We start from the raw sequence: 27,974 nt of genomic DNA, 5'->3' as shown, positions 1-27,974 counted from the left end.
CATTAGGGTGACCTTCTAGTTCTTTTTAGCTGGTGTTTCACATTACCTGCAAGACCTTTCTTTATCATGGATACAGTTTCTTGTATCCATTTCTTCAGTGCTCAGACCAGTTACAAGCTATTAATTACAGAGGATGGAGAGGTCTCTGAGACTTGGGGTGATCTCTGAAGTCATTAAGAAAGAATGGTCTTGATCTGGAGCTTATCAGGTGGAAGAGAAGAAGTATATTTCTCATAAACTTCTTAATAGGAATGGGCTTTTGTGGGAAAAGCTGGTCAGTCTGTTAACATAGCGAGGAGACATAAAATAACTGTAGTAGGTAGGGTTGGATTATATACCCTCTTTTTTGAGATTTTGGTTGTTTTTTTTCTATGTAGCATGTTATACACCGTGTTTATACACCATGAAGTGGTGTATAAAATATAGTTGATTAAAGGTGAGATGATACCAAAGATGGATTCGGTGAGCAGAGGGAAGATCTAAAAGCTTTGCCTGCTTTTTTATCACCTGCTTCTTCAGCAGTGTCCATTACCTCCTTCAAAGCTGTTGATTTTTTTGATAGTTTTATGTCAGTCACAAGTGACTAGTTTCCAGTATTGGTTAAAACATTCTCTTTTTAAAAGTTGGAATAGGATTTTTTCCAACTTACAGTTGGATAATTGTTTTTATTTTCGTTTTACTTCTTAGACCTTTACATATGGTACACACTTTACGTTTCTTTTAACGAAACCCTTAAAGCAGGTATGTGGGGAAATGGAGCCATAGCATGACCAAATTACCTTTACAAAATGACTTAATTAGCTAGCGACCTAAGAGCTAGAATCCAGTTCTCCTGCTTCCCAGTTTAGGAATTGAAAATGCTTCCTAAATTTGTAAGGAAAGTCAGTCTTTAAATTCAGCCAGAGGTGGCGTGAGGGATATTCCACAACACACATAGATACACAATTTTTAGGAACATAGAGTAGTTCCTGCAGCAATCCATTCAGGGTGGAATGGATGTGTCACTTTACTTGAGTAAACTGGTTCCCACTGCAGGACTTGCATGACAATAAAGGAAGATTGCTGCTAACAAAGAAATAGCTTTCATCCATCACCAGAGGAGTGAATGCGACCCTTCTGGATGAGCTACTGATTTTCCCCTTCCATCATCCATCTCACTAATGGCAGATACCAAGATGTTTCGGCAGATGCAGTGAGATTGGTAGATTATTAGGGATAGCTTTGTCCCTTCACCTCTCTGAAATTTTGAAAGGTCAGATGAGGATACGTTGACAATCTGGCATGATAAAATATGTACTTGGTGGGGAACATTTAGCTTTTGAAAGCAGAGATTCTTTATCTACCCTGCTCGTTAGTCTCTGTCTGGTCCAAATTTCTCAAGTCGTACTTTTACAAAAATGTTTGTTTAAAGACAAGAGAGGTCCCTGTAGGGAAGGTGATCTGTTATCAGACAAGCCTGCTAAAGCCCCGTGAGAGCCAGAGTGGATTCCTTTGACCTGTGCTTTTTTTTTTTTTTTTTTTTTTTTTTTTTCTAACATACAAAAACTCTTCTGGTGCAGAGATCATATATAAACACATCTTACAAATATTTCTGAGAAACTTAAACTGGAAGCTACTAAATTAAGAGTTACGTTCCCTGTGTTAAGAATAAAGTTGCTGTTCTTTTGGATTGATATGGCCTTTCATATCAAGTTGTGTTCCCTTCAAGGAATGACCCTCAGTCTTTGCGTAGCATGATTATAATATTATGGGATCAGCTACCATCACATATTAACCATGATCGTAAGCAGCTAAGTCAGGCAGCTTGATTTTGTTTGTGAAAGTTCATTATTTGTGTACTACAATTTTGTTTTTAACAAATAATGCATTCAGAAACCATTTGTTGAGTAGCTAGCACATGCAAGGAAGTGCTGCAGACATTTTGGGACACGAGGGCACGTATAACAGCTCTAGAGTTCGGTTTAAAAATTGCCACCTGTTAGGAACATTCTTTAAAATTCAAACTAGAAGATATTGATTAGTTCCTACAGCATTTGACTTATAACTTTGTTGCAGACATACTCCATTCTTATGTTGTTGTTAATTTACACATCTGTCTTCTCCTCTAGACTGGAGGAAAGTATCTGCATTTCTAATAGAGCTTCCTAGTGCTTTGATTTAACATGTGGACACAATGAATGACCTAAATATGATCCTTGTCTAGTAAGAGATAAAAATCTGTGAGTGATAGAGTTTCATATACATATTTAATTTACAACATCAGAATAACCCTAATTCTGAAGATGTCATAATGTTTGGATCACAAAACAATACTGAAGTAAGAAAGTCAACTTTTGATGGGTCTTTCCTTCAATATGAGGGCTTTTTTTTTGTAATATTCCTAATGGAAATAAAAGAAGTATAACTGAGTTTTGACTGGTACACTATCAATAAGGTATTTTGTTTAGGATATCTAACAGTTGTATATGCATCATGTCTTTTTCTTTCTTACTCTAAAACATAAAATCAGGGAATATTTCATTCTTAAGTAATTTAACAAATTTTACATGACTTCTACTTTTGTTTTGTAATAAAACTCCAGTGACTTGGAATTTTTAGAACCATTTAAAAAATGGGTGTTTGAGCCTCAAGACAAATATTTTAATATGTATTTTCCCTTCTGGTGAGAAGCTGGCTTCAATCACAGGCTGTTGTTTTTGTTGTGTGGAATTAGTAGATCTCTGAAGAGTTGATAAAAATTTACATACAGAGTTTGGGTCTACTTTTTAAAAATTCTTCTTTTTCTGTTAGCCAGGGTGGGAAATCAAAAATCTCATCTTGTGAGATCAGCTCCCATTAAAAAAAAAAAGTCCATATCTATTTGAGATTCCCACAGTTTCACTATTACAGGATTTGGATTAAAAATGTCTACAACAGGAAGAAAATGATAGTCTTGTTTCACAGGTTCAAGCCCTTAAAAATAAAGCCCAGGAGCAAAGTAGAGATTTTTCATAGTTCTAAGGAGGGCAAATATATTGCAATTATTGTTTATGAGAATAACGATAAAATATTTATTTTCTTAGAATGACATTTCATTTCAAAGAAATTATGTCATGATATTTTTCCTTGTTGGTGCTAAGTTGTTTGGATTTAGACAGAAAGTAGTGTCATGACTAGGAATAATAAATATTTATCAGATGTAGTCAGTTCTATAAAGGAGGGACTGAAATAGTCTATTAATAGTAATACAAGTTTTGGTTAATATTAGAGACTGGTAGAAATGATCTAAAAATACTTGAATGAAAAGAAAGCAGGAACTGTTGAGTAACAATATTTTAACCTACTATATATGTTTCTAGTAAGTTACATGCAAACTAAATTTTTATTCATGGAAAATACTAAATTCATTGAATGAGTTACTTTAGTTACTCATTCCACAAATACTTGTTGAGAACCTACTAATAGCAGGTATTTTGGGACTACTTGGTAAATAGAGGAATTCTATTTTTATGTAAATATCTTATGTTTAAATGTTCATATTTCTGAGTTTCATAATGGTAGATTATGACTTAAAGCCATGTTTTTCAGAACAACTTGTCCTAATCAAAGACAATGAAATAAAATTCAGCAATCTCAATAAATACATCTAAAGTTTAGAGCTGTAACTTTTCAACTGAACTAGATATTATATCTATCACATTCTGAGATTAAATAAACCATTCTCAATTCTATTCCCTGGATCACAGATCTTCTTTTCTGGCTGAGAAGACAGCAACAAAAAGTAGGCCATATATTACAAGATAAGATCTAAATCTCAGGAAGCATTGTATTTAAGTTAACATTGTTACCAAGTCTTCAAAAGACCATTCCAATATTCCATTAGGCCAATTGTTTCTAGGGTAGGGAACTACCAAATTCTATGAATATTAACCCATTGCCTACTTCTTCCATTGCAAATTGAGCTTTCTTATAAGTAATTTTGTTTGGTTTAACTTGATGACTAGACATTCAGTAAGTTAACAGATGGTGTTGCTGGCAAAGCATGGCAAGCAGAGAAGTCAAATCCAAACCAGAATAAGTGTTTATTCTAATAAGGAAAAATCCACTATGGAGAGGGGTCCAAAATAATCATTTTGCTGCCAAGTGGCTATCTGGTCTCCTCAGGATATGGGCACCTATCAGGGGCTCAGGGATGGCTGCTGTTACTGGAAAACAGGGCACTCAGTAGTGATGATAGCCAAGCCAGTATTGGTGAGGGGAGGTCCATATGTTGAGCCTATTCAAAATCTCCTTATGCCACCATGGCTACCTTTTAAATGAGCCTGTTGAATAAACACTATTGGGACTGAGAAAAAAGACTGGTTGGCATCCACATGTTAGAACAACTCGTTCCCCTAATTATTGAGGTCTCTTCTTTACTATGAACTTTTTGCTGGACATGTGCATAGTACAAAAATATTCTCAAATTCTGAGTTAACCCTGAGAGGTTTATCCAAACCACTCTGCCCCAGACCATCTGGTCAAACCATTAGTCATTGTCCTTGAATTGTTCCTCATGCACTCTCTTCCTAGAACAAGTGGAGCATCAGGGAATAGCCTTCTTTCTATCCCCTAGAGCCACCTAAAGTGAAGCCGTAAGGCCACAACAGTCCCTTTTACCCTAATGCCAGCGTATTAGAGCTCTGTGTGAATCGGAGAAATTTCCTCTGTGATCAGGTAGTATCGACTTCTCATGTGGTTGGAGGAGTGGGTTGAGGAAGTGATGACACTGTAGTAGTTATAGGCACATGGGAAATTGAGCTACCTACTGAAGAAAACTTACCATCACCTCAGGAATTGCATTTGTTTGTTGGTGGACTGTTAATGGTTACACCCAGCTTAACTCAGACATTCAGAGTATAATGGGCAGCTCAGGCTGCAGTGTGCCCTATTATCTTATAATCAGGTGTTTAGTCTCAAATGGAGACCAATATAAAGCCAATAGAGACTAATTTCTAGCTAAAAAGGCCATGGTTTCTCTTTTGCACTTGAGTTGTGGATTTTTTTAAATTTATTTATTTTTTAATTTAAATCCAAGTTAGTTAACATATAGTATAATAATGATCTCACAAAGAGTTTAGTGATTCATTACTTACATATAACACCCAGTGCTCATCATAACAAATGCCCTCCTTAATGCCCATCACCCATTCAGCTCATCTCCCCTACCCAACACCCCGCCAGCAGCCCTCAGTTTGTTCTCTGTATTTAAGAGTCTCTTATGGTTTAATTTCCACAAAGCAGTCTGAATTGCCACAGATACTTTAAGCCCCATTGGATCTGTTGGATCATGTGGGTTAAGAGAAAGATCTGCTTGTACTGAAGTCTGGATTAGCTGGAGAACCATCCCTAACCATGGCCCTCTTTCAAGTTATTAACACTCCAGGTCACTTAGTAAATGGCTGCCAGCAGCACATAAAACATAGTTTTATGTGGATTTTTTTCCCTTAAAATTTAAGTGTCATGTCCCTTCCTTGGAGGTTAGAATTACACACTATAACAACTAGTCTTTAACAGCCCCCAGGCTAATGTATTAAAAAAAAATACATGGAGTGACAGGCTTCTGAAATTTTCTAGGATTGTTTTTTTCAGCCGCTAATACCCATGTGTTACCATGGTGTTGAAAGTACTGACTTCTTTCTCTTCCTCAGCATTTGGACATATAATGCTATCAGTATAGTGAACAGCATGGTGTTTTGTGAGATGGTGAAATCTAGGTCTTTTTCATTAAATTATGATAGCCAAATAGTTGATGTGTTCCAGAGATGGGAACGTGAAAGCACTGACCTACCCCAGAATAACAAACTGTTTCTCATATTCTGTACTTATTGGGGTAGCAAATTAAAAAAAAAAAACTGTCAGGTCAGTATTTATAAACCAGCCAGCAAGCAGGGGCAGTGTTCATTTGTTCCCCAAATGAGACCAAATCTTGGAAAATAGCTGTGATGGGAGAAATCGCCTAATTAAGTGTATGATCTTTTGTTATTTAAAAAAAAATTCATTCATTTGGGAGCCAATGTGGAGATGTTTTCCAGTTTCTAAGTACATCTATTCCAACTGTATACTTTGGAAGCAGATAAGTATGTAAGAATAATGTGAAACATTCTTTTTTAAATGATTGCCATGATTTTCTTCTGGTTACATGTTATCTTCCAGAACCCTGTTAGTCCTCCATCAAGAGGAAAAGTCGATGTTTCTGCCCTTTGAATATTGTCAGATCTTTGTTACTACTTTGGCCATTAGAATATGGCAAAAATGACACTCCCTGTTTCCAAGGCTGTGTTAGAAAAGGAGATACAGCTTTCTCTTCTTTCCTCTCTTCTCCCTCCCTCCCTCCCTCCTGATGTTTGTGGTCATTGGAACACACACCATGTTTTCAGCAAGTCCAGACCACATCCAGTGGCCACTTGTAGGTGTTCAGGCAAACAGCCTCAGCTAAAACTTGTAAGTGCTCTGGCTAACAGCCAGCATTTACTCCTAGACATAAGTGAAGGAGTCTACAGCCTCCTCAAGCTCCCAGCTAATATTGAACAGAACAGAGATGAACTTTTCTGCCTATGAGCACAACAAATATTGTAGAAATCCACTAAGTTTTCGAATGGTTTGTTACTGTAACAGATGGGATTAGAGTTCCAAGAGACCCACTAGAAGTGGTCTCTAGTCACAACTCTATTTAAAAAAAAACAACAACACAAACCCCATTCTTACCAGTAGAGTATAATATTCTGTGCCTTCGGGGACTGTGAGTTTAAAGCCAGTGTCTAATAATCTCTGAAATATCTTGCTATGTCCCTTTCCCCAGTATACGTTTAGCCTGGCTATTGAATGCAGGTCCATTTGGGAAGGGCTAAAGGAAGATTTACATGCATGCACACGTATGCGGGCTCATACTTTAGGCCTGGGGCACCATCCCATAAAGCTGCTGGGGAAGTAACTTCTGCTTCTCCTTGCAACTGTAGATCCATCGGGGGCGGACAAACACCAAGGAGGGGTTGTCCATCAGGGCATCCTCAAAACTGGGGTCCCACTCCTGTGCCGTGATCACAAACTGGACCTGGTCGCTCATATAGTCCTCAAGTTCCTCATTGAAGGCTGTGACCTATCGGCTGAGCTTCCGCGGCTCATCCCCAGAGAACTCCCTGTACAGGAAGAAATGTTTGCCCTGCAAGAAGTCTGAAAGAAGTCTAGGTGCTTTTGATGTTATTATAAGATACTCCCCAATTATACATGGTGGTCTGCTTATAAAAGGCACACAAACTCCTAGCTAACTCAAGTGAACTACCCATCTACTTAGGTCCTCAGAACCTAGTGACCAGACATCTACCACACAAGATCTCTGTGAGTCAGATCATGCTAATAACAATGCTGACTCTTGTTAACATAATGCCTGCATTCCTTCTTCTGTGTACAAGCCACTTTGTGTCCTACGGAAGGAGTCCATAATCATCTTTGAAATAGCCCATTTCCAAAGCACTATGCCCGTACATATTCACAGACAACAGACAATAGCCACCTTAGCACTTTTAATATAAATTGGTCCTCTGCAAGGCAATGCTATTCTCAGTACCATTGTGAAAGACTTTTCTTATGGGCTTTTTTGAAGGAACATGGTTTGTGTTCTGAAGGTTCTAGCTTCAGAACCTAGGGGTGTGGATATCAGTTTACCCATTATAAGACCACTTCAATTTTTATAAATGTATCAGATATTGGGTTCCTTCTATGTTATACCAAGGATTTCTTACCCTTTAACTTATTTGCCACTGTGAATTCTGGTGTTAGCCAACTAACCTGGAATATACTTAGGCCCAGTTTTAGTTGATTAAGTAGATACAGAAAATCTCTAAGTGTGCCTGTAATGAGAAATTTAGCTTATTTTAAAGTTTTTATTTATTTATTTTGAGAGAAGACAGAGCAGAGGGAGAGAAGGAGAGGGGGAGAGAATCCCAAGCAGGCTCTGCACTGTCAGATGCAGGGCTCAAACTCATGAACCATGAGATTATGACCTGATCCAAAATCTAGACTCAGATGCTTAACCTACTGAGCCATCCAGGTGCCCCTGAGAAATTTCATTTATTTTAAAAATAGTTTCCTTCTTAGTATGTTTGAATCTACACTCACCATACCACCATATTCTCCAGGACTTTATTAATATAAACTAGCAACATTTTATAATTATTTTTTGTGGGGTAAAGATTTCCACCTGAAGTCAAACATGTAGCTTGCTCCCCCTTCAACTTCTACCCAACAGAGTAAATAGAATCTGACTCTGGTCTTTGATCGTCAGACAATGAGGGGTGATGATACATAATAGGCTTTCTTTGAAGGCAAGGACCCTAGTCCAGGACACTGACAGATGTTTATACAGGGAAACACTGCTCCGAAAAGGAGGAGAAACTATTTCCACTGGTAAAGGAGGCTCAGTAGGGTTTGGGAATTCAGAGAATTTAAAGACCATTTGAATCCTCTAGTGAGGTTCCATGTCCATTTTCAGTCAGTGGTCTGAATGTCACCTAAGAGACCTGGCGAGGATATATATTCAGATGATGACATTTGACAGACTTTGATTATTTGCTTACCTTAGCCATGTGACTCGATGAGATAAGAGAGTTCTCTTAAGATAGTCATGGAAAGTTCCTGGTTCTCTCACTGTACTTTGAGCTGAAAATTTGGTATTGTGAGATTGTGTGTGTGTGTGTGTGTGTGTGTGTGTGTGTGTGTGTGATTCCCTAACATAATTAGAAGTAGTTTACCCTGTATTATGCTAAGTGAAATAAGTCCAGCAGAGCAGGACAGATACTATATGTTTTCACTCATATGTTGATCTTGAGAAACTTAACGGAAGACCAAGGGGGAGGGGAAGGGGAAAAAAAAATAGGGAGTGAGGGAGGCAAACCATAAGAGACTCTTAAATACTGAGAACAAACTGGGGGTTGATGGGGGGGAGAGGGCAAAGTGGGTGATGGGCATTGAGGAGAGCACCTATTGGGATGAGCACTGGGTGTCATATGGAAACCAATTTGACAATAAATGATATTTAATATATATAAAAAAAAGAAGTAGTTTACCCTACAGGGATTGTAATCTTTATGTTCTTCACACGGCTCCGTGGTAGTAGCTTTTCAGCACTCAGAAGCCAGCCTTCAATTAGCTCTTAATTCCAGGTAACTGTAGGTGATTAATTTAATTAAATTTTCAGTCACCGTGTTTCATGGGCTGTCAGAGGCTGGATCCTCACTACCTCTAAACCCAACCTGCCCATATCCCCAATCTCAGATTCTATTTTCTTAAGGACCTGGTGTCTGTAGCCATGTCTCCAGCTAATTGAGTATCTGTCAGTCAACATTCTGGTTGGAAACAAGAGAGGCTACTTGGCTTGTTAAAACGGCAAAAGAATTTGTTAAAACCCATTAGGCAAATCGTATGATCTTTGGGATGGTTAGAGATGTAGGCTTTGAAGCTGCACAGCCAGAGGACATGTACAAACAGTACTGGGAGTCCTGCCTCAGCATCTATAGCACAGCTGCTGTCATTGGGAGACAATGATGCTACTTGTACTATAGACATTAGGCATTCGACAGCAGAAACTGTTCATGCCGCTTCCTAAAGCCTGATTTTTCCTCTCCCCATTCTGAGCAGAATATGAATTCTGTCTCACAACCATGTCCCCGTGTTGCTCATTTCCAAATTGAAGTTTTCGGCTGCTGTATCTGATGAGCCTACCTTAAGTCACATGCCAGTGTTCTAACTGGGAAGGTGGCAGGGAAGTGAGTGCCAGCTTCTAGCTTTGTCAGTGAGAGCTAGGGTTAATTGTCTAAGACTTATTTCCTGCGGGCTGGTCTCCCAGAAAGGGAATTTACCTCCTTTCTGGCAGATGATTTAGGAACTCAACATTGCTCCACGAAACTGGCAACAGCTCATTGCTTAAGGCAATTGTCCTTGGTAGTGTGCTGAGGTAGGAAGTCAGGTCTGGGGGCCTAGATAATGCTTTATACACAAGGTTTGCCCCCTTGGTTATGCCAGGGGATGGGTGGTTCTCCTGGTGGTGCAGCTTAAATGCCTCTGGCCCAAGTACCAAAAACCTTTGAAAGTTTGATGTGTGTTCTCCCTAAATCCTAGCAAACTACCCTAGAGTTAAGAGCAATGGGGGAACAAATCTTTTACTACTATCTTTGTGAGTCTTAGTAAAAAATGCTCTTCTAGAAGCTCTAATGTGTGTGATTTCTGATCATTTGCTCATCTGGCTCTGATTGCTGTGCAGGTCATCAAGGTTCACTATTACAATGGGAAGATGATGAGTGGTTACAGACTTAAGCAATTTCCCCTGCAGATGAGAAAAACAATGCATAATTCAATTTTCTGTCTTTATATTGAAACAAATACTGATTTTAATTGTAAATAATTGGCTAGGATTATGAGATTTTTATAAGTGGTTATAAAGTTGAGATCCTTGATTTGATATCTTGGGACCTTTATAATAAAATTTAGAAGATAAAAAGGAAATAGAGACAAAATAAAGATACAAAATAATATGATTCTCTGGTTCATACCCAGTGTGGCCTAGCCTCCTTTTTGCAGGAGACAGATAAATCTGTCATCAATCATTCTATGGAAATTTGTTACAAGAACCCTGAAAATGGCCGCTCAGCTTGAAAGAATAGCAGTGGCTTCATTGTACTGTCTCTTCTACAAAATGGGACGGCCCTGGCTGTAGCTCTAAGTTCTTTCAATTATTTTAATATTGTATGTTTCTGTCTATACATATTCAGACATATTTACCAGTCTAATTTGATGTTTAAGCTTTTATTTTGATTTGCTGCAGGGGAGTAAAATGGAAAAGAAATAGAGATAGAAATGTTTGTGAGTGGTTCAAATGACAAATTCCTCAGGGATATTTTCATCTGGCTACTTTGGGTTGTATATTAGCCTTCAAATGTCTTAGGTATTCCCACCTTGTTACTTAACACTTTGTTTTCAATGTCTATATGATTATAGTCTAAATCCTTGTTTGTGTAAAGTCTGGGCTGGTACTTGGTTCACATTTCCCAAATATTTATGGGGATTCTTGGGATAAATAGTACATTTGTACTTACCATTCTCATGATTTTCTTTATATTTTTATTGCAAATAAATTCAATTCTAAATGATATATAGAGGTATAGCATTTAATTATTCATCATAAAGTTTAAGTAAATTGTATCATGTTAGGTATATGCTTTTATGCTTAATTTTATGGTAGTTATTGAAATATATATAATTTTATATATGAAGTTCATTTTTACAATTTTATAGTACTTCATTATTTGAGGATGGTACAAGTGTTTATCCGTTCCTCTCTTGAATGTTTAGATTGTTTCCAAATTTTTACCGTTGGAAAACTGCTCTTATAAACTTGTGTGTTGGACAAGTGTTTTCTAAATTATATACATAAGAAACTAATTGCTGGGTCTTCAATTTGAAAGATGTCAAATTGTTTTCTAAGGCCTTTGCATAAAATTATGCTCACACCAGAGTATGAGATTATCTTCCATTCCCTACTTCGTGTTTTGTAATTTTAGATTTAAAAATTTTTGTCCACCTGACTACCATTGGAGTTACACATCTATTATGTTTATTTGAATTTTTTCTAGAAATTGCCTTTATAACAGCTGTTTCTATTGGACTGTTGTCTTTTTGTTATGATTTGCATAGATTTTTTATATTCGATATTCTAATTTTGTATTTATATAATTTACAGCTCTCTTCTCACAATCTATGGCATGTCTTTTCACTATTTTTTAAAAATAGTACTTAATGTGTTAGCTTTAAAGTTTCTATTGGATAATTTGCTTAAGAAATCCATGTATAGGAGTTCTGGTTTAATGATGGGGCATAAAGTCAACTTTAAAATATGAAAAAATCCTGAAAAATATGCAGGATATTGAGAAGGATTTTCTCTACTTGATTCAGTGAAACTAGAGCAAAACTCAAATGAAAAAAGATGCCAAAATGGTACCAAGTAATGGTGACTATCAAGTAGGGGGTGTGAGACGAAACAGGAAAATACCTCTGGTTGCAAAAAGAAGATACATAGAAAACATTTCGAAGCGAGAAGACAAGATTCGGTGTTTAAAGCTCTCTTTGTAAGAGTGGTAATTGGATGCAGATACTGGGTTGAGAGTTTCCCTGTACCCAGTTGTGGCTGATAAAGGAATAACCAGGACTGGTTATATTTTTAGGAAATAGTATGTCAGTAGGGAGGGCAAGAAAAGATACTTTGGAGTCTGAGAAGAAGTAAAGATTGAAATAATATACACAAACTTTTCATAATGGGAATTTTAACCACAAGGAAAGTGAGAATCTCCCCCAATTGATAAATCAAATATAGATGACTTGATAGGAAAAACTTACTTCCTAAAATGTTGAGTAAACACAAATGAATGGGCACAGAATATATTTAAAGATATAAGGACAAATGAGGAAAGAAGTAACATTAGATGGATGGAAAGTAGATATCGCTCCACAGAAAAATGTTGCTATTGAGCAAATAGAAATTGTGGTCATACACTTCGTAGGAATTAAAGAAAAAATTACACATATGAAACAATTGAGTCTATGAATAGAGGGGTTGAAGTAGATCTAAAAAGAAAGTGATGAAATAACATAAAAGGTAAAATATGAGTTGGCAAAATTCAAGTGAAAGTAAAAGGAAAGAAATTAAGTAATTACAGAAATGGAAAGACTGGATGCTGTGCAACTGCAAGAGAACATACAGGATGGGAATAAGCATGAGGAAAAATAGAGAAATAGAACAGATTCAAGGGAAAGTGTTAGATACTGAAGACAAGAGAAGGAAAGCTAAGAAACACTTAATTTGGGCCTCAAAGAAGAAAAGAAACAATGGAACAGAACAGTTACTTACAGGCATACCTCATTTTATGGTGCTCCACAGATACTGTGATTTTTACAAGTTAAAGGTTTGTGGTAACCCTGCTTCAAGCAAGTCTAACGGCCATTTTTCTAACTGCATTTGCTTACTTTGTTTCTGTGTCACGTTTGGGTAATTCTCTCAACATTTCAAACTTTTTCATTGTTACATTTGTTATGATCTGTGATCAGTGACCTTTGTTACTATTTTAATAATGGTATATACATTTTTGTTTTAGACATAATACTATTGCACACCTAACAGACTACAGTGTAGTGTAAACATAGCTTTCATATGCATTGGGAAACCAAAAAATTCATTGCACTTGCTTTACTGTGATATTTATTGCAGTGCTCCGGAACTGAACATGAAACAATTCTGAGCTATGCCTATATTAGAGCTTTCCAGAAATACATTAAGATCTTGATTTACAAATTAAAAAGATGTGCTGCATCTGAGGAAAAACTCACATAGCCAAATAAAGGTGAACTTTGAAAAGAACTAAAGGACAGTTTGGACAGCATGGCAAATTAAATTATAAGAGAAAAGGTATTTTGCTGGCTTCAGACTTTTCCATAAATATATTCATTTCTAGAAGACAAGAGAAAGGCACCCAAAGAATGATTCTAGAATTTTATTCTGAGTCAATGCTGTTCAGAGATAAGAGTAACAAACTTGTTGAACATGCAAGAAGATAGGTACTAATGCTGCTAAAAGTCCTTCATGATGAATTTAGGTTAAAACAAACAAACAAACAAACAAAACTTGATCTAAGCAAAAGCTAAAAGAACTAAGGCAAAAGGATAATGTGGATCATTAAAAATTTAATTAACTATAAATCTAAATGTTATGGATAAAAATGGCAATATTATAAATTCGATATGTATTGACTTGTATTTCTCTGTATAACTCTACATTTGAATATTTAAACCTTTTAGTACTATATGTAGTGTTCTTTTCTTTCTCCATATATAGATACACCTAAATTATGTGTGTGTGTGTGTGTGTGTGTGTGTGTGTGTAGAGAGAGAACATGCTAAATGTATATTTGTACATATATATGCTAAATAGGAAAATACTAGAGGCATTCCCATTCATTGGGAAAAAACAGAAAGATGTCTACTCATCATGATTATATATATTGGTCTATATAAGGCAAGTAGAAAAGGGAAACTGAAGGTTATAAAATTTGAAGAAGTATTGCTCTTTGAAGAGGGTATGAATTTATATTTGGAAAATTCAATAACATCAATAAGAAACTTTCCAAAAATTCAGTAAGTATATGAATAATTGATGTTTATTCATTTTTGGGACAGAGAGCGTGAGTGAGTGGGGGAGGTGCAGAGGGAGAGAGAGCGAGACACAGAATCCGAGGCAGGCTTCAGGCTCTGAGCTGTCAGCACAGAACCGGACACAGGGATTGAACCCACAGGCTGTGAGATCATGAACTGAGCCACCGAGGTGCTCCTAACTTTTAATTATTTTTTAAGATTATTTATTTTGAGGGAGAGACAATGTAAGCAGGGTAGGGGCAGAGACAAAGAGGGGAGATAGAGAATCCCAAGCAGGCTCCTCACTGTCAGCGCAGAGCCTGATGCAGGGCTTCAACTCATGAACCATGAGATCATGACCTGAGCTGAAAGCAAGAGTCAGATGCTTAAATGACTGAGCCACTCAGGGGCATGAAAAAACTTTTTTATAAAATGTTTATTTTTGAGAGAGAGAGGGAGAGCCAGCAGAGGAGGGACAGAGAGAGAGGGAGACACAGAAGCTGAAGTAGAATTAGATGCAGAGTACAGGCTCCAAGCTGTCAGCACAGCTTGAACCATGAGATCGTGACCTGAGCTGAAGTAAGATGCTTAACTGACTGGGCCACCCAGGTGGAATTGGGTGAGAACTTTGAAATTCTATTCTCTCTTTTTAAATGTTTATTTATTTATTTTGAGAAAGAGAGTGAGGGAGTGCATGAGCGAGCAGGGGAGGGCAGAGAGAGAGAGAGAGAGAGAGAGAGAGAGAGAGAGAGAGAATATCCCAAGCAGGCTCCCCACTGTCAGTGTGCAGCCAAATGCAGGGCTCCATCTTGCAAACCATGAGATCATGATCCAGAGTTGCATGCTTAACTGAGTGAGCCACACAGGTGCCCCTTAAATTCTATTATCTTAGTCAATTTAAATTACACAATACAACGTTTTTAACTGTATTCACCACATTTTACATTAGATCCTCAGACCTTATTCATTTTATAGCTGAAAGTTTGTGCCTTCTATCCCACCTCTACTTATTTCCCCCACTCCCCCAGCCTCTGGCGACCACTTCTCTACTTTATGAGTTTAACCTTTTTTATTTTTTTAGATTTCACATATAATTTACACCATGCAGTACTTGTCTTTCTCGGACTTGTTTCAATTAGCAGAATACCCTCAAGATTCATCCATGTTGTCATAAAAAGCAGGATTTTCTTTATCATGATGGAATGATATTTCCATTTATATTTAAATCACGTCTTTATTATCCATTAATGGACATTCAGATTGTTTCCATATCTTGGCTGTTGTATGGAAGAAGTATGTAGCTTTTTTAAATGGGAAATTATTTTGTGTGTTGATATTAAACCATCTCTAGTAATTATGTAGAAAAACAATACTCAACAGTGTACATATTTATGCGACCCAAGAAAGTTTGTATATACACAAGAACTGCTGAAGTATACAAGAATCGATGGCATGACTTTGGATGTACAGGAAACTCAAAGGATACATAAGAAAGTATATGATAGTGGAAATCCGCATAAAACAACTTGTCCCATGACTTTGGAAGGGAAAATAAGCTTGTTGGAGAAATACTGAATACCATTTTGTACTTTGAACATTTTTGTATCATAGGGGTGTGTTATCAAGTTAATTTTTATGTAAGGATAATATTCTATCATTCCTTATCACTGAGCCATAAGATTTTCTTCTAACATTATTGAAAATTCAGTTTAAATCTCTAATGAAAAAAGACTTAATCTCTATATATGATGTGAGGTAGGGATATGATTTTTTTTTCAGTATAGATCATAAATTGTTCCAGCACTACTTACTGAACAGTTATTCTTTCTTTAGTGATATGAAGTGCTACCAGTTTCCATTCATATATAGGTCAGTTTCTAGAGCTTTTAGGTATTGTAAATCTCCTCACCATATTCTTCTTTAGAATGTTTTCACTCATCTTAGTTCTGTGCTTTTCCTTTACAATTTTTAGAATATTTTTGTCAAGTTTAATAAAAATCTCAGGTTATTGATTACATGCGCTTTGATTTTATGTAACAATTTGAGGTTAAAATTAACTGCTTTATATATTGGAACTTTCCAACTGTGAACATAGTAAATTTCTTTATATAAATGTTTAAGGTCAGTGATTTTGTAATATTCTCCATTAAGGATCACATGTATTTAAATTTATTCCAAGACACCTTATAATTATTGCTGCTAATCTAAATTATATCTTCCTTTTAGTATTTACTTTTTAACATTTGTGTAGTATAGGAACATGCTTGTAATTTATTTGTAGATTCTTGGGATATTGACAATCATATAGTATTTGCATGTTGATATTTCTTTTGTCTTAATCCTTATATCTTTGATTTTTTTTTTTTTTTGTATTACTATACAGGCTAGGAACTTTGATACAAACTTGACTAGAAGAAACAAAGTATAGAAGAAATCATGTATTCCTCCTTACTTGAATGGGAATGTTTCTACAGTTTCACTATATATACACTGTTTGTGGTTGCCTTTCCCATTTTAACCTTCATCATGTTAAGGAAGTCCCTTTTTATAATTTAAAAGTTACTTTTTTCAGAAACAAGTGTTGAGTTTTTATTAAATTCATTTTCTCATCTATTGAGATAATCATATATTGTTCCTCATATAATTTAACTTGGTGAAAAATATTAATCAAGTTACTACTAAATTATCATTGTATTTTTCCCAGACAGATTTTGTTTTTGCATTCTCTAGGGCTTCAAAAATGTTAATATTCAGGGAACAATTTTTTCCAGAGTTGTTTTTGAGATGTAGTTGACATAGTAGTTTCAGATACACAACATAATGACTTAATACTTGTATATATTTTGAATGATCACAATAAGTCTAGTTATTACCCATTACCACACATAATTACAATTTTTTTCTTGTGATGAGAACTTTTAAGACCTACTCTTAGCAGCTTTAAAATATACAATCAGTATTATGAACAATAGTCACCATGCTGTATGTTATATCCCTAGGACTAATTTATTTTACCTTTTGGTCCCCTGCACGCATTTATTTACCCTCTACTCTCTGCCTCTGGCAACCACCCATTTGTTTTCTGAGTTTGTTTTGGTTTTGGATTCCACATATATTTGTCTTTCTTGGACTTATTTCACTTAGTATAATGCCCTCAAGATGTGTCCATGTTGTCATAAACAGTATGGTTTCTTTTTTCATGGCTGAATAATATTCTGTGTATATGCTATATTTTTTTTATTCATTCAGCTATCAATGGACACTTAGGTTGTTTCCATATCTTGACGGTAGTGCATAGTGCTGCAGTGAACATTGAGGTGCATGTATCTTTTCAAGTTAGTGTTTTATTTTCTTTTGGATAAACACCCAGAAGTGGAATTGCTGGGTCATATGGTAGCTCTATTTCTGACTTTTTTGAGGAAACTCCAAACTGTTTCCCATGGTGGTTGCACCAATTTACATTCCCACAAGTAGTGGACAACATCCTTTCCAACATTTGTTATTTCTTGTCTTTTTGATAATAGCCATTCTGACAACTGGAAGGTGATATCTTATTGTGGTTATGACTTGAATTTCTCTGATGATTAGAGATGCTGAGCACCTATCCATGTACCAGTTGGCCATGTCTTCTCAGGAAATACATTAAGGATAATTTCTCAGCTTGGGGATTCTAGGACAAGGTGATTCTTATAAAACTGAACCCCTAAACCTATATCATGGTACCTCTCTGCTTATTAATTCTCTGTGGTATCTCTGTCTCCTTCAATCTTTCTTTTCCTTTCCCTCTCTTTTTAATCTTCTTTTCCTCCTTGCTTTTTATTCAGAGCACACTGGCCCTGATAGATAAACTTCCTTCTACCCTGTTTAGTGATCAATATATTCTTCTCCACTGTCTCACTGCATATGTAGTCTTTTGGGTTCCTCACATAAAGTGAGCAATTTGATTCCTCACTTCCTTCTTTCCAAAGGCCCTAGATCTAGTCATCTTGTTCTTTGTGGCATTTAAACTCAAACTTTCTCATTAGTCTCAGGGTATCCAAAATGCTTAAGTGGCAATTTCACTCTAGTGTTCAGCTTCTTAACTGGGGGGCTCTGGAATTTTCCTCTTCTTTTTGAGCTTCACTTTTCAAAGCATGCTTGTTGTACTTGAAACAATCTTTCCAGGTTTTTTGATAGGGGGAGGTTTGTTTGGCTATTTAGTTTGCCATATAGTGAGAAATAGTTGTCAGCATGATACCTTTTGAAGTCAGTTAATGCTGTTAGTATTGAGTCTAGCACTCTAGAAATGTTTGTGTTTTCTTTTTTAAAACAGTCTTAACTACTTCACAATATATTCAACTTCATTTCAATTCCGGATTCCTTGGTATTATGTTTATTTGCACATATTGTTTTGATCTCCTATTAAATTCTTGACTCTGATGTGTGTGCCTATTCCTTGACATAATTACTTTAAATTAATAATTTGATAGAACCATAAGTTTTGACCTATGCAAATATCTTAGTTCTTCCATGAAAGTGTTGCTCTGCTATATTAAACAGTGAGTTCAAGTTGTTGACTTTTTTCTCTTCTTGGAAATTTTCATGTTAATAACTCTTTTTGTTTTATGCCAAAGTATGATAGTTTTAATGACAGAATCTTAATTTGAATTAGCTTAATGTTGTTAACGTACTTAGCTAGAGACATTTACAAAGGTTCGGTTAAAAAGAATTAAACTATAATTTCATGATTCATAATTTATAGCTTTTGATAGTACTGGAAAGTAACATTCAGTCAAGTTTAAGTCTTTCGAGTTCTGTAGCTGTATTGTATATCAAAGCTATCTGAATTGGGTAGAGAAAGAATTTACTTATCAATACAAATTCAGTGCACAATAATAGCAAACTTATATTACACTAACTATATACAGGCATTACTGCAAGTACATTACATATGTCCACTTAATGTTCATGACAGCTGCCCAATGGAGCACATATTATTAATCTTCCCTGTTTACAGTTGTGGACACTAAGTTGTGGACACGAAGGCACAATGAGGAAAAGTAGCTTGGCGAGGGTCACACCACTGGTTACAGTAGAGTTGAGAGACTCAAACTCATATGGTCTGCAACCATATTTTAGCCCCTTAACTACATTATATGCTTTCCTTTTCCCTGCTGCAAACATATTTTCCATGATTTCTGTGATTTAGACTATACTAGGTAAGGTGCTGAATGGGTGTAGCCAATTTTAATACTCAAACTGTTTTCAAGAAAAGCTTATATTAATTGCCACAGCAAGTTCCTGTGCAGAATTGTTATGTAATATTAACTTCCTTAAATCTTTGACACCCATATTTTCACATGTTGTGAGTTGTAATTTGGCCTATTTTTCTTTTTCTTTTAATTTTTTATTAACGTTTTATTTATTTTTGAGACAGAGAGAGACAGAGCATGAATGGGGGAGGGGCAGAGAGAGAGGGAGACACAGAATCGGAAGCAGGCTCCAGGCTCTGAGCCATCAGCCCAGAGCCCGACGCAGGGCTCGAACTCACGGACCGCGAGATCGTGACCTGAGCTGAGGTCGGCCGCTTAACCGACTGAGCCACCCAGGCGTCCCTGGCCTATTTTTCTTGATAAGTTTCTGCAAATTTCTTGGTTGATTTGGTTTTTTATAAAGTCTATTACCTATAGAAAATCCAGATTACAATAGTAATTTAGATGTATGGGCTTTGTATTATAGACTCAAAATGTACACTAAAGATTAACATGCAGAACCTTTCATTTTAATAAATGAGGAAACTAAGGCCCAGAGAAATGCAGACCATACATGGCAGAGCTGAGGTGAAAACCTCTATCATCTTGTTTTTAGCACAGTGGAGTCATGTCTCAGGCATGTCTCAGACAGGCATTTAGGTTCTAAATTGGTTAGTAAGGAAAAAAGCAAAAGCTATCATTTATAATCCCATTGAAAGGAATGTCCTGTTTTAGTTTTTATGACATTGAAACATTTGGTTGTTTCTTTGGGGAGCTCCAGTTTATATAGTTGGCCCATCTTTGTGTTCAGCCAGGCTATCTTTTATTAGAATAGGCCATAACAAATGGCCTTAAAATCTTAGTGCCTTCATGTAATAAAAGTTTATTTTTTGTTTGTGCTTTTGTGCCAAGATTGGGTTGGTGGCTCTATTCTGTGTGGACAATTCAGATGAACAGGATTGCTTCCTTCTTGTGGCCATCCCATCTCACTATTTTGTGGTGTCCAGGTCACTGGGGCATTGCCCTTTTGACAGAGGGAAGAATGAAGCACAACATATTAAGGGGATTGTTTCAGAGGTCAGGTCTGGAATTGGCCTTCGTCTCTTCCACTCAGATTACATTGTCCAGAACTCAGTCACATAATTCTATTTACATGCAGTAGGTTTTGGGAAATGGAGTCTTACCATTTATCCAGGAAGATACATAAGTGTATTTGGTCAATATGTAACATTATCTTAGCTAATGCTTACATTTAGGGACTATGTTATATAGCAAAACTAGATTTTTAGCATTTGAATATCCCTCTGAACTGAGAGATGTTCATACCTTTAAAGGTAAGCCCATGGCAATCGTATTTTCCATCTTAGACTCACTGCAAGGAATACCTATTTTGAGTGGCATATTTATCGTTACTTTTAAGATTCTCCTTCTTAATGAAAAATTTCTATTTTTTCAGTAACTGTTACAGGAAGCATTTGGAACAAAACGTTTTCTTGAAGGTATAAGCCCAGCTCATAAGAGATTAAAAGAACAGTAGCAGAAACATACACAAAATAAGCTATCCAAAGCCAAGGAGCTTGTGTTTTCAAAAGAGCTGATTAATGACCAAACCTAGTAGCCACACTTGCCCATTCATTCATGTTCTTATATGTGAAACTCTCTCTACTTGAAAGGAAGACATTAATTCATAATTATTTAGATGTTAGGGAGAAAAAAAATTAAATAGACAAAATCCATGCAGATTCAATATAAAGAGGAGGCCCTTGTTGGATGAAAGTAAAATTATTTGATGATAATTTTACATCTAAAAGCACAACATTTGTGATGAAATTAAAATGGATTAGGCATAGACTTTAAAAGTAGAGATGATTAAAAAGAGAGATTAGAGGCTATTAGAAGCTTCTCCCTACCCTCAGGTGGACATAGAGAACTGAGGGATAGATCTGCGTACTTTAAATCTGAGAGCTTTGGTCATATATAAGATGTTCTTAGTAATTAGATTCTGAGTAGAATTTTGTACATAGGCCGCATGTAATAATCCAAGCTTTCCTTCAACAATCTTACATTGCTATGTGCAAAGCACAGTTGAATTGAGATTTTCATCAGCCAGCTGTTAAAAATTACTGTATGACTATACATATATATTTTGGATTTTGCTTCCTTTTATACTTACAGATATTACTGTTTTTATTTTAGAGATTAAAAAAAACTGTGGTTCAGAGAATTGAAATGATTTCTAGGTAGTCAGAGAATTAAAAAATAGAAAATTGGGACCAGATATTAGATCTTTTGACTCTCAGTCTAGTTCTCAAATCTTGTACCTACATACTGAAAATGTGAGGAATGTCTGTACTTGATTTCTAAATGCTCTTGTTGCATAGTGAATTTTGTGTGATAGTACTTTCCTCATCATGAACTTGAGTCATGAAAACGAACTCTGTTTCCTATCCAATAGATCTGTGGTTATTTGTGCCTAGAAAGTATGCTCAGGAGTTTGCTTTATTCTCTAAGAACTCCAAGGATATTTCTACCTCAGAAAAACTCTGTGGAGAGTAGTAAATAAGTGAACTAAATGACATGTTACTAAATGTCAAATATTTTCACAGTAATCCTATATCATACGTAAAGTACATTTATCAAGGTATATAGCCCTGTATGGGACATTTCAGCATCGGCAGTGTAGTATTTGTTTGGGGATCCAAAATTGGCTCATCTTTTTAGAAATCATGTTCCTTAACTTAAAAGTCCATTGATAGGGATATGGCCAATTAAATATGCTTCTTTGAATTAGGTAGTAATTAAACGGGTTAATAACAAAATATGAAAATCTACTTGAAACCTTGAGTAATAACAGGACATAAATGTATTTGTACCCTATAGTGCAACTATTTAAATAGACTAAGTAGGAATGGCTTCAAAGAAACCCACTACTGATGAGTATTTGTGTTACAGTGACGAGAGGAAGGTTGATGTTTTAGTTGATGATTTTATTGTGTACTCTATTAGTGAAAGTGATTTTTTTGGTCTATATTCCTCTTATATTTATTTCATTTCTTCTCATACCGGTCATACAGTGAGGAAAAGGGAAGTTTCTCTTTATTTGTGGTGATAAACATTTAATATACAACAAAAGAACTATAATGCAAACAGTGCATTTTAAAATGCTGCCGTGTTTCGGCTTTGTGGTACTCCTAATGGATTGCTTTGTTGATCTGATCCAACGGAAAGACTCGTTTCCTTTGTGCACCTCTTCTTTGTCAATCCCTGTTCAATACAGCATGTTTTTGAGGCTCATTTCTCCTTTTAAATAAACTGTGGATGCTTTCATTTCCTCACTTACCTGGAGATAAATAATAAAGAAATAAATTGGAGCGGATATGGAGAGAAATTCTTTGTTGCGGTTTAGAGTATATAGAAGTTATGGCATATGTTGTCACAACATTTAAAGCTAGCTTTTACTCTTAGTTGATTTTAGGAAAAAAAAATTCTACACATTTTAGTTTATCCCCATCCCTTTTATGTAGGAGATTGTCTTCAAGAGAACAGTTTGACCTGTAGTTTCTTTTACTGTTTCCTGGTGTGTTTTTCTTTTCTGTATCTGCCACTTTAAAATCAAGATTCAGATGTTGTACTGTTCTATGTGAATCCAATTTCAGACCGTCTAATATCTGATCTGCTGTAAAATTGAGACAACTGAGTATTTCTTTTAAAGTATGCCAGGCAAATCTGTCGAGCCAAAGAAAAAATTTTCTGAAACTAAACCAAACGTTTCTTGGACATATTTGTAGATGAGTTGTGTTTCTCTGTTTTCATTTAAACTGAATGGTCATCCATGTGTGAGGAAATAAATTTGAAAGCTAACTGAATGCTCTGGCCCGTCTTTCCAAGTATCTCCTGCATCATCTGGACTTCAAAATTTATTCCATCACACATGGATGGCTGGGTGCTCCAAATAAAGTTGGCAAGAGGCGATTCTTTTATGTTTGTGCTAATCTCAACTCACTGAGAAGGCAACTGCTTTTTTGTAGAGTATTATTGCACTTATAAACTTCTGATTTCAGCAATTTCTTCTTTACTTTCAACTTCTTGTCCAGGTACTTCCTAATAGATAACAGTTACTTTCCTTCATGACTCAGCTGATCATTCATTTGCTTATTCTATCAGATTACATTAGGGAGAAAGTGAAATTTTGACATGTTCACCAACAAAATAACTTCAGAAATATTATGCTTGAAGACTTATCTTTACTCTGCCCCCAACATGCGCACGTACACACACACACACACACACACACACACCCACACACACCGTGTGCACACAGAGTCTGGAATGCTAGCACTGGGTGGCTTAAAAAAAATCTTGTTTTGTTTTTTGTTTTTACTATCCAAGTAGGACACTAACAAACTATTAAACTTGCTCATACCAATTAGCAAGTTATGTTTGGAAAATACCTATAGAATTAGTACAATGCTGATTGTTCATCCTCCTTTTTTTCCTCAAATTTTTATATAAATTCTAGTTACTTAACATACAGCACAATATTGGTTTCAGGAGTAGAATTCAGTGTTCACTTACAGAGAATACCCAGTGCTCATCACAAAGGCCTTCCTTAATACCCATCACCCATTTAGCCCTTTCCTCCACCCACCTCTCCTCCAGCAACCTTCAGTTTGTTCTCTATAGTTAAATAGTCTCTGATGGTATGCCTTCTTCTCTGTTTTCATCTTATTTTATTTTTCCTTCCCTTCCCCTGTGTTCATCTGTTATGTTCCTTAAATTCCACATAGGAGTGAAATCACGTGAGATCTTTCTCTGACTTATTTCGCTTAGCATAATACACCCTACCTCCATCCACATTGTTGCAAATGGCAAGAATGTGTTTTTGATCACTGAGTAATATTCCAATTGTGTGTGTGTGTGTGTGTGTGTGTGTGTGTGTGTGTACACAATAGTATATGGACATTTATCCAATAGTATATGGACATTTGGGCTTTTTCCATAATTAGGCTATTGTTGATAGTGCTGCCACAAACATTGGGGTGTATGTGCCCTTTCGAATCAGTATTTTTGTAATTTGAAAATACGTAATGGTGCAATAGCTGGGTTATAGAACAGCTCTATCTTTAACTTTCTGAGGAATCTCCTCACTGTTTTCCAGAGTGGATGCCCCAGTTGTCATTCCCACCAGCAGTGAAAGAAGGTTCCCATTTCTCCACATCACTGTCAGCTTAAGTTGTTAACGAGGTTGTTAATGTTAGCCATTCTGACAGGTATAAGGTGGTATCTCATTGTGGTTTAGATTTGTATTTCCCTGATGATGAGTGATGTTGAGCATCTTTTCATGTGTCTGTTAGCCATTTGCATGTCTTTGGAGAAATGTCAGTTCCTATCTTCTGCCTATTTTTTTTACCTGGTTTATTTATTTTTGGATGTTATTAATTCTCTTTTTAAAAGAACATTTTCATTCTGGTAAGAACATTTTACATAAAATTTACCCTATTTATTTATTAACTTGCTTTATATTTTATTTTTTTTAATTTACATCCAAATTAGTTAGCATATAGTGTAACAATGAATTCAGGAGTAGATTCCTTAGTGCCCCTTACCCATTTAGCCCATCCCCCCTCCCACAACCCCTCCAGAAACTCTGTTTGTTCTCCATGTTTATGAGTCTCTTCTGTTTTGTCCCCCTCCCTGTTTTTATATTATTTTTGTTTCCCTTCCCTTAGGTTCATCTGTTTTGTCTCTTAAAGTCCTCATATGAGTGAAGTCATATGATTTTTGTCTCTCTCTGACTAATTTCACTTAGCATAATAACCTCCAGTTCCAACCACATAGTTGGAAATGGCAAGATTTCATTCTTTTTGATTGCCGAGTAATACTCCATTGCATATATATACCACTTCTTATTTAACCATTCATCCATCGATGGACATCTGGGCTCTTTCCATACTTTGGCTATTGTTGATGGTGTTGCTATAAACATGAGGGTGCACGTGCCCCTTTGAAACAGCACACCTGTATCCCATGGATAAATGCCTAGTAGTGCCATTGCTGGGTTGTAGGGTAGTTCTATTTTTAGTTATTTGAGGAACCTCCATACTGTTTTCCACAGTGGCTGCACTAGCTTGCATTCCCACCAACAATGCAAAAGAGATCCTCTTTCTCCGCATCCTTGCCAACATCTGTTGTTGCCTGAGTTGCTAATGTTAGCCATTCTGACAGGTGTAAGGTTACCACCTTACATTGTGGTTTTGATTTGTATTTCCCTGATGATGAATGATGTTGAGCATTTTTTCATGTGTCAGGTGGCCATCTGGATGTCTTCTTTGAAAAGTGTCTATTCATGTCTTTTGCCCATTTTTTCACTGGATTATTTGTTTTTTGGGTGTTGAGTTTGAGAAGTTGTTTATAGATTTTGGATACTAACCCTTTATCTGATATGTGATTTGCAACTATATTCTCCCATTCTGTTGGTTGCCTTTTAGTTTTGCTGATTGTTTCCTTCACTGTGCAGAAGCTTTTTATTTTGATGAGGTCCCAGTAGTTCATTTTTGCTTTTGTTTCCCTTGCCTCTGGAGACGTGTTGAGTAAGAAGTTGCTGTGGCCAAGATCAAAGAGGTTTTTGCCTACTTTCTCCTCAAGGATTTTGATGGCTTCCTGTCTTACATTGAGGCCTTTCATCCATCTTGAGTTTATTTTTGTGTATGGTGTAAGAAAGTGGTCCACGTTCATTCTTCTGCATGTTGCCGTCCAGTTTTCCCAGCACCGCTTGCTGAAGAGACTGTCTTTATTTCATTGGATATTCTTTCCTGCTTTGTCAAAGATTAGTTGGCTATACATTTATGGGTCAATTTCTGGGTTCTCTATTCTGTTCCATTGATCTGAGTGTCTGTTCTTGTGCCAGTACCATACTGTCTTGATGATTACAGCTTTGTAGTACAGCTTGAAGTCCGGGATTGTGATGCCTCCTGCTTTGGTTTTCTTTTTCAAGATCACTTTGGCTATTCGGGGTCTTTTCTGGTTCCATACAAATTTTAGGATTGTTTGTTCTAGCTCTGTGAAGAATGCTGGTGTTATTTTAACAGGGATTACATTGAATATGTAGATTGCTTTGGGTAGTATAGAAATTTTAAAATTATTTGTTCTTCCTATCCAGGAGCATGGAATATTTTTCCATTTTTTTTTTGTGTGTGTGTCTTCTTCAATTTCTTTCATAAGCTTTCTATAGTTTTCAGTGTATAGATTTTTCACCTCTTTTGATAGATTTATCCCTAGGTATTTTATGGTTTTTGGTGCAACTATAAATGGGATCGATTCCTTGATTTCTCTTTCTATCGCTTCATTGTTGGTGTATAGGAATGCAACCGATTTCTGTGCATTGGTTTTATACCCTGCAACTTTGCTGAATTCATTAATCAATTCTAGCAGTTTGTGGTGGAACATTTTGGGTATTCCATATAAAGTATCATGTCATCTGTGAAGAGTGAAAATTTGACCTCCTTCTGGCTGATTTGGATGCCTTTTATTTATTTGTGTTGTCTGATTGCAGAGGCTAAGACTGCCAATACTATGTTGAATAACAGTGGCGAGAGTGGACATCCCTGTCTTGTTCCTGACCTTAGGGGGAAAACTCTCAGTTTTTCCCCATTGAGGATGATGTTAGCATTGGGTCATTCATATATGGCTTTTATGATCTCGAGGTATAATCCTTCTATCCCTACTTTCTTGAGGGTTTTTATCAAGAAAGGATGCTGTGTTTTGTCAAGTGCTTTCCCTGCATCTATTGAGAGGATCATATGGTTCCTGTCCTTTGTTTTATTGATGTCATGAATCACACTGATTGTTTTGCGGATATTGAACCAGCCCTGCATCCCAGGTATAAATCCCGCATGGTCTTGGTGAATAATTTTTTTAATGTATTGTAGGATCCGGTTGGCTAATATCTTGTTGAGGATTTTTGCATCCATGTTCATCAGGAAAATTGGTCTATAGTTCTCCTTTTTAGTGGGGTCTCTGTCTGGTTTTGGTATCAAGGTAATGCTGGTTTCATAGAAAGAGTTTGGAAGTTTTCCTTCCATTTCTATTTTTTAGAACAGCTTCAAGAGAGTAGGTGTGAACTCTTCCTTAAGTGTTTGGTAGAATTCCCCTGGAAAGCCATCTGGCCCCGGACTCTTGTTTTTTGGCAGGTTTTTCATTACTAATTCGATTTCCTTACTGGTTATGGGTCTGTTCAAATTTTCTATTTCTTTCTGTTTCAGTTTTGGTAGTGTATATATTTCCAGGAATTTGTCCATTTCTTCCAGATTGCCCATTTTATTGGCATATAATTGCTCATAATATTCTCTTATTATTGTTTTCATTTGTGCTGTGATGGTTGTGATCTCTCCTCTTTCATTTTGTGTGTGTGTGTGTGTGTGTGTGTTTTATTTATTTTTTTAATATATGAAATTTATTGTCAAATTGGTTTCCATACAACACCCGGTGCTCATCCCAAAAGATGCCCTCTTCAATACCCATCACCTACCCTCCCCTCCCTCCCACCCCCCC

The sequence above is a fragment of the Panthera uncia genome, chromosome C2, assembly GCF_023721935.1.
Source record: "Panthera uncia isolate 11264 chromosome C2, Puncia_PCG_1.0, whole genome shotgun sequence".
NCBI classification, from domain to species: Eukaryota; Metazoa; Chordata; class Mammalia; order Carnivora; family Felidae; genus Panthera; species Panthera uncia.
Note: the sequence above shows the minus strand (reverse complement) of the source record.